The sequence below is a fragment of the Gekko japonicus genome, unplaced genomic scaffold, assembly GCF_001447785.1.
Source record: "Gekko japonicus isolate JY-2015 unplaced genomic scaffold, Gekko_japonicus_V1.1 scaffold1659, whole genome shotgun sequence".
NCBI classification, from domain to species: Eukaryota; Metazoa; Chordata; class Lepidosauria; order Squamata; family Gekkonidae; genus Gekko; species Gekko japonicus.
In genome coordinates this window covers 344,333-354,613 of record NW_015167100.1, presented here as the reverse complement: position 1 = coordinate 354,613, position 10,281 = coordinate 344,333, and the positions used below count along the sequence as shown (strand labels likewise).

Genomic DNA, 10,281 nt, shown 5'->3' with positions numbered 1-10,281 from the left:
CTGCTGAAAGAGTTCAGCAATACCTGATGAAGCCATGAAAGCTTGCTTGGTGACATTGGGCCACTCACACACTCTCCGCCTAACCTACGTCCCTGTTTTTGTGAGAATAAAACAGGAGATGAGAACAATGTAAACTGTTTTGGGTTCCAATTAGGGAGAAAGGTGAGATATAAATAAAGTAACTGAAAAGTACTCCGACGGAGAGTGATTTCAGCAAAGCGTACCTTATTCGATCAGGAACAAGACAGCTTTTGCCGGCTCGCAGGCCGGCTTATATTCCCCGTGAAACCGCCACCCATAACAACCCCCCCCCTTCCCAATAGGTTATTTACAGGGGCCAAGAGTTCCATAGGCTCTCGGCCAGGACCTAGCCCCTTGATTGGTGCGGGCTAGGATCCGCATAGTCTATTGTCTCTCAGAGTGAAGCTCGACGTTTGTGCTTGACCGCGTGGAGCCCTAGCCAGCCACGCGGTCTGACTGGATATATTACAGTAACACTGAGAGTATTCCTTTTTTTTAACAAGCTGTAAAACTAGCCAAAAACTAGATTTAAAACAAATGCCATACTCTGCCTTTCTCCTCAATAGGCATCCAAAGTGGCTTCCATCATTCTCCCATCCCCCATTTCACCCTCAAAAGATCAGCCCTGTGAGGTGGGTCTGACTGAGCAGGTATGATTGGCCTGAAGTCTCTCAGGAATCTTCCATTGCAGATTAGGGATTTGAACTCGGATCTCGTTGATCCTAGTCCGACTTTCTAACCACTGCACCCCACGGGTACTGGCAGATCAGGGAAGCTGTTAACCACCCTTCTTTTGTCAGAGAGGGGGTGCGATATGTCAGAGGCCCAAGCCTGGGTCCCCCGGGTTACTGCTCCTTGTCCCTTAAGCAATACCCAGCCCTGTGGATCCTCCAGGTTAAATGCACACAAATAAAGCAGACCTTTAAAAATATAAAAAATGATTTAAGGATTATAACAAGATTTCACTATGCAGTACACTGAATACCTGGTATTAGATAGCACATCTTCTTCCAGCATAAAAATCCAACCAGTAGCATAAAAGCATTCTATATGTTGCAGTCCATCATGATGAAGCCAATTTATATCAAAAGGATACTAATGTGGCATGAGCTTCCCCAGGGCTTTTTTTGTAGAAAAAGCCCAGCAGGAACTCATTAGCATAATTGGCCACACCCAACAGCAGAATGTATTAGCATATTAGGCCACACCCCTGACAACACAGCTCATTGGCATACTAGGCCGCACACCGATGTTACCAGAAGTGTACTCATCCAGCCACACCCACCTTTTGCTTCTTATTCTGTTTACCTTGTTTGTTGCCAAAACAGGGCTTTTTTTGTAGCAGGAACTCCTTTGCATGTTAGGCCACACACCCCTAAAGTAGCCAATCCTAGTGGATTTCTGCTGTTGGGTGTGGCCTATTATGCTAATGAGTTCCTGCTGGGCGTGGCCAACTCGGGAGCCAGCCGGAACTCCGTTCCTGTGCGTTCCTGCCCAAAAATAGCCCTCTGTCCTATACCCTTACCTATAGCTTTTTGCCCTCTCTCTGATATCAGGTGTTCTCTCAGATCCAATCCGGAATCTGTCTTGATGGACCTTTCCAGGTTTTAAAGTCTGCTCCGAATTCCCCCCCCATCTGATTACACAACCTGAACATAGATTTTCACGATTAACCATTTACTACATTCTTGAGTCTGGCCTTGAGAGAGATAAGGATGGTATGTGCAGGAAAGAGGTCTGCCAGGTCCCCCGGGAGGGCGGGGGGTTGCCCACTCAAAGGGCCTCCGACCTGCCGGCCCAGATCCGACTGGTGGGGGGAACCCCACTCCCAAAGTGCCCAGATCGGGCCGACGTGTCTGGCCTTTCCTACCTGGAGGTGACGTCATCGCACTGGGCACGTCACCAGTGGATGCTCTAGCATTCGGCCTGAAAACTTTTAATGTCCTGGACCGGGACCTACTGCCTCCCCCCAACCAGTAAGTGACCTGGCCAGCCTAGCAGGAAAGCCTGAACCATGGATACCTGCTAACAAGACTAGGTACTCTAGTAATCACATTAACTCTTGAGGGAAATTAGGGTGCTTTGCTTCACAGGATTTTATGTATGTATTTATGTTACTTATAGTCTGTCTTTCTCAGTGGGACTCAAGGGGGTTCACACAGTGTGAGTCAATACAATCAACAAGATGAGACGTTCAATAAACAATGAAATGGGATTTGAGTTGTTGAACCAAACAGAAGTCTAAAAACAGAACGGAAGCAATGCTGGTGTTGATGCAAAATTACACAATAGGATCCAACCCACAGCAAACTATACACAGTAGCACAGACCACAGTTCCCCATAATTTATCCAAGTAAATTTGTGAAACCTTTGAGATATTTTCCACCCTCCCCATCTGTTCAGTCTGCACGTTCCTGGCTTCTCGGGAGGAGAAGGATGAGAAGAAGAAATTGGATTTATACCCCACCACTCAGAGTCTCAGAGGGCCTTACAATCTCCTTTCCCTTCCCCTCCCCACAACAGACACCTTGTGTCTGGTAAGTGGGGCTGAGAGAGCTCTTTTGAGGACTGCTCTTGAGAGAACAGCTCTAAGAGATCTTGTGACTGACCCAAGGTCACACTAGCAGCTGCATATGCAAGAATGGGGAATCAATCTCGGTTCTCCCAGATTAGAGTCTGGGCTCTTAACCATTACACCAGACTGGCTTTCAGGGCCTAAACCTGTGCTTCCAAAGGCACCGACCAGAGGGATATTTGAGAGATAATCTGTGCCATGATGTTCTGATTCCTTTCATGTTTGGCACAGCAAATCTCACTCTCTTCCTAAAGCCACTGGCCAATTTTTAGGCTGATAAGCTTTTGGAAGTTTATACCCCAGGTTGCCACCTCCCGGCTGGGAAATTTCTGGAGATTTGAGGGGGGGGGAGTCTGTGGTTTGTGGGGTTTGGGGAGGTACTCCAGTGGGATATAATGCCAAAGATCGATTCTGGTGGGTTAGCCCTGTTGGTCTAAAGCAATAGAGCAAAGTTTGAGTGCAGCGGCACCTTTAAGACCAACTAAGTTTTATTCTGGGTATAAGCTTTCGTGCACATGTAACCCATGCAGTTTTGTAGCTGTTAACAGCATACAGGGATCAGGCACGCCTGCTTTTGCCAATAGATGGTGTGGCAATTAACTCCCTTTCCCCCCTTCTATACTTAGTTAATGAGCATGCTCAGTGGTTGTAGCCTTCCCTAAAGGAGGCTGGGTATTCCCAGCAGCCAGCAGTTCAGCCTGGCCCAGAAAGAGGCAACATCTTGGGGAGAGGCCTATATAGACTTTGCTGTGTTAAGGCCTGCCTTGAATTATTGCAGGTGAATGCTGTTAACCAATGTAATTATTAGAGATTCTTTCAAACAAAGGTGAAGTTACATCTTGGGGAGTTATTAAATGTTGGTTTGGGACTATTAAAATACTTAATAGTAATTTCATATGATTGTGAAAATATGTAATTTTATAGTTATTGATCCTTTTAAACATCTTCCTTAGTATTCTGTTTGTTAAAGCAGCCGGCAGTTCAGCCTGGGCCGGAAAGAGGCAACATCTTGGGGAGAGGCCTATATAGACTTTGCCTGCCTTGAATTATTGCAGGTAAATCCTGGAGTCAACTGGGAAGCATCCCCAGTATAGCCTGGAAACCTCATATGCTGTTCCAGTATCTGTGAGCTTACAACATAAGGACCTACAATATATGTATTATTTATGTGCTTAGTGTTTTTTCTGTTCTGTGCATCCTTGTGGATCTGTACTCAGTAATCTCCTGAAGATTCATTGCTATGAAGTAATAGCAACCAATCAGAAGTGAATGAGGATTTATATGAAAACCTCCGTGCTTTGTTTATATAAAGAGTTTATTTTAAATGTTAAAGTGCATGGGTTGTATTGCCTCTCTTATGTCTGTGTTTAAGGACATGTGTAGTAACAGCAGTTACATATTCTTAATAACCATAGGTGGGAGTTTTGCTGTCAAAACCGACTGAACCTGCCCACTCTCCCTGCAGATGTTAGGACCTTAGTGGGTTACACGCACCCACACTTCTAGAAGAGGCGTGCATGCACCTGAAAGCTGATGCCTAGAATAAAACTTTGATGTTCTCAAAGATGCCACCGGACTCAAACTTTGCCCCGCTGCTTCGGACCAGCACGGCTACCCACTCGAACCTATTTAAGGGTTAAAGCTGACAGAGCCCGCGGTCCTAGAGAAGCACACAGTAACGGGAGAAAGCCATTTCCTGCTTCCGCCCACTTCTTACTGGAGCGACTGAGTTCGCCCGGCTGCTGCTTGAACGGTGGGAGGGATCCGGTGAGTTCAGAGGGGCTTTGGCGGGGGAGAGATGAGGGGTCTAGCAATGCGCAATGCAAGAAGACCCGAAGCAGAGAGAAAGAAAGGGTGTGTGTGTGTGAGAGAGAGAGAAAGCCTCCTGCAAATCCCAGTCTGGCCCCCCGGGAAGTTTCTCCTCCTGCCCCAGAGAGCGCCTCGCGGGGGGCCTTTCTGCAGTCCGCCGAGCTATGAGGTTTCTGCAGCAGGTCGGAGGGCAGGATCCGAAACGGGAACCTGGGAAGGTGGGGGGAAGCTTCAAGTGGCTTCCCGTTCCGCAGACGCCCGTTTCGATAGGAGAGGCCGTGGGAGGAATGGAGTGGGCGGGGGGGGGTAAGATTCAGGGGGGCAGAAGGAAGGAGCAGATGCAGGAGGGGGGAAATTTGGGGTGAGGGGGAAGGAGGGAGCAGATGCGGGAGGGGGACTGAGCGGGGATCTGGGAGGGAGAAGGAGGGAGCAGTTGCAGGAGAGGTGCTGATGGAGGGTCCGAGAGAGCTGGGAATGGGGGTAGTAACTTGGGAGCCCTTGGCTGTGAGAAAAGCTTCCCCAAAAGAGCTCCTGTGAAGAAAGGGGGTGGGTGAAGAATCCATTCTGAATAACAGCGGCATGCGATTTGCTTTTTAGAAATGGATGCTTCGGCGGGTTTTTACATGTTATTTATTTATTTATTTATTTATTTTATTCAATATATACCCCGCCCTCCCCACAACGCGGGCTCAGGGCGGCTTACAGAGAGGCATGCGCCAATATAAAACATATTTAAAATCATTTAAGATCACTACAATACAGATAAAATCAGTTAACCGATTACTAAACAAAGTGCTCTAGATGTTATATCACAAGATGGCGTAATCTTCCAGACTCTATGGTCTGCATTTTATACAGCTCTAGGAAGGTTTTGTTTTTTAAAAAATCAGTAGTTGAATTTTAGCATAAGTACACAAGAGACGCCAATGTTGGATCAGGCCACTGGCCCATCCAGTCCAGCACTCTGTCACACAGTGGCCAAAAATACCAGGGGCCCTCAGGAGGTCCAACTTCTTTCAGTTTGGTGTCGTGTGGTTAGGAGCATGGACTCTAATCTGGGAGAACCAGGTTTGATTCCCCACTCCTCCACATGCAGCTGCTGGCGTGACCTTGGATCAGTTTACAAGTCTTTCAGAGCTGTTCTCTCGAGAGCAGTTCTCTCAGAGCTCCCTCAGCCCCACCTCCCTCACAGGGTGCCTGTTGTGGGGAGGGGAAGGGAAAGGAGATTGTAAGCGGCTCAGACTCCCAAGTGAAGGGCTGGGTATAGATCCATTCTCTCTCTTTAGACTCTGAGCTTCCATTTCTCTAAAAAAAAATTTTTTTCTAGACCCCTTCGGTGAAACAATTTTGTATTTGAGGTGCTTAAGAATTCTTGGGCGTGTGCCATCTGGACCTGAACACTTTTTTTTTTTGTCTAGCAGTCCCAGAACTTTCACCTCAATGCAGCCCTTCTCCAAAACAGCAGCTCCAGTGTGCTTTCCACAGTAAAAACAGACTCAAAGAATTCATTCTGTTCCTTTGCCATCTCCCCATCTTCCCTTAGCAATCCTTTTATATCTTTGTGGTCTAAATGCTTACAGTTGTCTTCCCAGACCCTGTGCTCCTTTCTGTTTGCCTCATCTGGGCAAACCTTCCAGTTTTTTAAAAGGATGCTTTTTTGCCCTTTCTAGGCTCCTTGATCTGTTAACCATGTGAGCATTTTTATTGACTTGGTGTTACCTTTCCTAAGAGCCAGTTTGGTGTAGTGGTTAAGTGTGCGGATTCTAATCTGGGAGAACCGGGTTTGATTCCCCACTCCTCCACTTGCACCTGCTGATGTGACCTTGGGTCAGTCACAAGCTCTGGCACAGCAGTCCTTGAAAAAGAGCAGTTTCTGTTAAGAGTTCTCTCAGCCCCGCCTACCTCACAGGGTGTCTGTTGTGGGGAGGGAAAGGAGTTTGTAAGCTGCTCTGAGACTCCCAAGTGAAGGGCGGGGTATAAATCCAATCTCTTCTACTACTTCTTCTAACTTGAGGTATGTGCTATCTGGACCACAGTTAGTGTAGTTTAAAAGATTTCTCAGGCATTCTTGCAGATTATTATGTTTTGCATTGGCAGTCCAATCTCAATTCCATACTTTGTTTTTAAGGGCTGTCCCCTTCGTCCTTCTTATCTAGTGGCCCCCAGGCAATGAAATTGCTGAGAGGTCGGGTTAGGATGGATAAAAGGAAGTACTTCTTCACCCAAAGAGTGATTAACACATGGAATTCACTGCCACAGGAGGAGGTGGTGGCGGCTACAAGCATGGACAGCTTCAAGAGGGAATTAGATAAGCATATGGAGCAGAGGTCCACCAGTGGCTGTTAGCCACAAGGAATAAATAGAAATTCTCAGGGGGCAAGTGATGCTCAGTATTCTTGGTGCTTGGGGGGGGGGCAACAGTGGGAGGAGTTCTGGAGTCCTGGCCCCTACTGCTGGCCCTCCTGATGGCAACTGGTATTTCTGGCCACTGTGTGACACAGAGTGTTGGACTGGTTGGGCCTTTGGCCTGATCCAACATTGGCGTCTCTTATGTTCTTAACTATGCTTAGATGGAGCTGAAGGAATTAGACCATCAGTCAGTTCTTGACAGGACTGGCAGAGTCTTCTCAAGACTGTTTTTTTATATATATCATGTCTTATCGCCCTTCCATCTTAATTTCATCAACTGCCTTTCCTCAGATATCGGAGGGCTTTTCTTTTGTTCATGCTTTCTCCTCTGCTGTTTTGGTGGGGCAGATTCCAAGGAGAGCCCTACTCAGATGTGGGTTTGGGGCGACTGAAACTTTGTGCCGTATTTTCTTTGATGGTGTGTTGACAGATCTGGGGATACAGCCAGTGACAGTTTGCAAGGTTCCTCTTGTTTCTATGTCTTCCCTGTTAGCCAGTACTGACTCAGGTATTGTTTTGGCTGTGACTAAATTTCTGGCAGTAGATATTTCCATGCAGTGGAAATAGACAATAGACTGGTTCTGTCCGAGACTGCTGGCTCATTGGGTTGTTATATAAAGAGCACATATTTGTTTGATCAATGTGAGGCTCGTTGAAGTCACCAAGTATTATTATATTTTCCACTTTAGTCACCTCTAGTATTATTATATTTTCCGCTTTAGTCACCACCTCTCTTATTTCTCTATCTTGAGATCTGCCTCATATATTTGGTGCAGGGTGACAGTACATCTCCAGATTACCATTAGGGTCCTAGTATCTCCACCCATAGCAATTCCGTGGGGAGCGTCTTCCCCTGAGGTTCTCTAAGTTATTTGGCTCTCTTCAATATATGGAGCTACTGATTTTTTTCCACCTTCCACCAGCTTTCTGAAATGCCCACTGTATCTACATTGTCATTCAACATGAATCACTCTAGCCCCCGCCAGCTTGGCTCAGAAACTTCCAACTTTGGCATACAGGCACCTGTATCTCATTTCCCTCCCTGGGCCCTCAGGTTTCCAGACGGCACCCTCCTTTATTGCTCTGTTCTCATGTTCAAGCTCTAGCCTGTTGCCAAAAATATTTTCCCAAGAGTTTGCGTCAACATCCATTTGGGATGAGTTCTTCTGAACTGAAGGCTCTCCGGGTCCTGTTGGCTTCCCCCCAGAACTTCATTTTAAAGCCACTCTGCCACCTCTTTGATATTCAGTGCTAGCAACCTGATTACCTTTTGGTTCAAGTGAGGGTCTGTACTTGATGGAGGAAGTTCCCCAATGCCTATCAGATCTCAGCCCTTCCTTCCAGCACCACTTTCTCATCGGTGCATCGAGACCCCTAATCTGCGCTTATGTAGTTGGTCTTGTGCATGGTGGTGGTTGTTGTTCAGTCGCACAGTCGAGTCCGACCAGCAGCAATTCTGACAATGCTACTGTGGAGGTCCTGGCATTTAGCCTTCTGTCTAGCAGGGCTCTTTTTGTAGCAGGAACTCCTTTGCATGTTAGGCGACACCCCCCCTAATGTAGCCAATCCTCCAAGAGCTTACAGGGCTCTTCTTACAGGGGCTACTGTGAGCTCTTGGGGGATTGGCTACATTTAGGGGTGTGTCACCTAATATGCAAAGGAGTTCCTGCTACAAAAAGATCCCTGCTGTCTAGTAACTTAAATTTATCCTTCAGGACCAGGTGATTACATTTCCCAGTACCATTGGTGCCAACATGCAGTGTGATAATGATTCACTTCTTCCCTGGACTAGCTAGCAGCCTTACCTAGACAGTGCATGGTGTCTGCAATCTCCCTATCAGGCATGTCACTGTGCAGTCAAAGTGGCTGTCACAGACCCTGATGTCTATATTCCTGAGCACTGACTCTCCCACTGTGGTAATCACCTTCCCCAACTCTAGAGGGGTATTCCTGCTAAGCAGGGGTCATTTTGTAGAAAAAGAGGTGCAGGAGCTTATTAGCATAACTCATTTGCATAACTTATTTGCATATGCCACATACCCCGACATCACCGGAAGTGTGTCAGAAGGCAACACCCACCGCTCAGGCTCCACTGGACCGTTTTGGATTGCTAGCTATTGGGGGGGGGGGAACGTGCAGATCTGTCCTTGCAGAGGAGGGAGAGCTTGTACCTGAATAAAACTTGGTCTTAAAGGTGCCACTGGACGGGGTTTTTTAGGGGGGGGGGCCTCTGCAGCATACCTGGCTGCTTCTTGCTCTGACTGAGGGCTGCTGGGAGCAGGGGGTGGGGCTTGTTGCATGTGCCCACCCCCTGGGCTCTTTACTGCTGGAGCTCCGCTCCTGTGCGCTCCTGCAGGAAATGACCCCTGCTGCTAAGAGAGAATATTGGTTCATCCTGCAAAGAGGCGATTCCTTCTAAGGGATTATTTCTACCCTCCAGCCTCTTGATCCTCACTCTCCATGACAGCAGCAGAGCTGTCAGCACGGCAGTGGTATGGTTCTAACATGACCCTAAGCGTCTCATCCACATACCTCTGTCTTTCCCTCAGTTTTCAGGTTGGCAGCAATAGCCTCAAGGGAACATGGCGGTTTACGCAGACCCACAATTTCTGGCCCAAAGGCAGATAATCATACAAGTGGCGCTTTTCATCTCCTTGTTCAATGACACTGAGCCTCTTGTGGTTGTGTCTTGTGTCCCTGCTAAAGTCCCATCTTTAATGTCCTATCTTGCTGGCTCTGTTCACCAGCTCCACAGGTTGCTACCTGCTTCCTCGAGCATTGCCCCTGATAGACTTTGCCAGTGGTAGACTTCTCTGACAGCTGCTCATTAACACAGGAAGCCCCACTTAGCAGCAGTCTGGAGCCAGGCAGGGTCTTTCACTGCCCACTGTGAACTGTTACTCTCAGTTGGGGGGGGGAAATTAGAGTAAACATTGCTCTGCTCCCAGCTGGGACCTTTAGCTCTTCCCCTTATTCTCAGACACTAATGGGCTCTATCAGCTGACTCACCTCTGTCAGCCAGAGGTCATTCCAGTAACAGCAGGAGGAACTTTGTGGGTCAAATACCAGAGGGAGGAAATCCACAATGTTTTGCCCCAATGCCATCCTCCCACTTTGAGCTGGAAAGAACAAACAGTGATGTATTAAGTGATTCATCAGTGCCTCAGGAGAAACTCACCAGCTTGTGGCTACATTTTGGGAAGGCTCTTCTTTGCTCTCTGACCCAAACTGAAAGTATGTCTGTTCCCATAACTATCACAATGAAATGCTGTTTTCCCTAATTACCACAAACGAAAGATCTGCCAATACCATCTAGTATGTCAGAGGGTTGGATTCTCAAACAAGACTCCTGAAAGTTTCTCAAAACAACAAGCCTTTGAATTCCTGCATTCCCTACAGCACACTGTTTAGTTCATGACCTAATTTTCCAGCTCCATTTTTTTCACCATGTTTCTCTTTCTTTCAG

At 47.3% G+C, this 10,281-nt stretch overlaps 1 pseudogene; it reads left to right on the top strand.

Annotated features, from left to right (window-relative positions):
- The window catches only part of LOC107111888, a 38,877-nt pseudogene that overhangs the window by 7,969 nt on the left and 20,627 nt on the right, over positions 1–10,281 (top strand).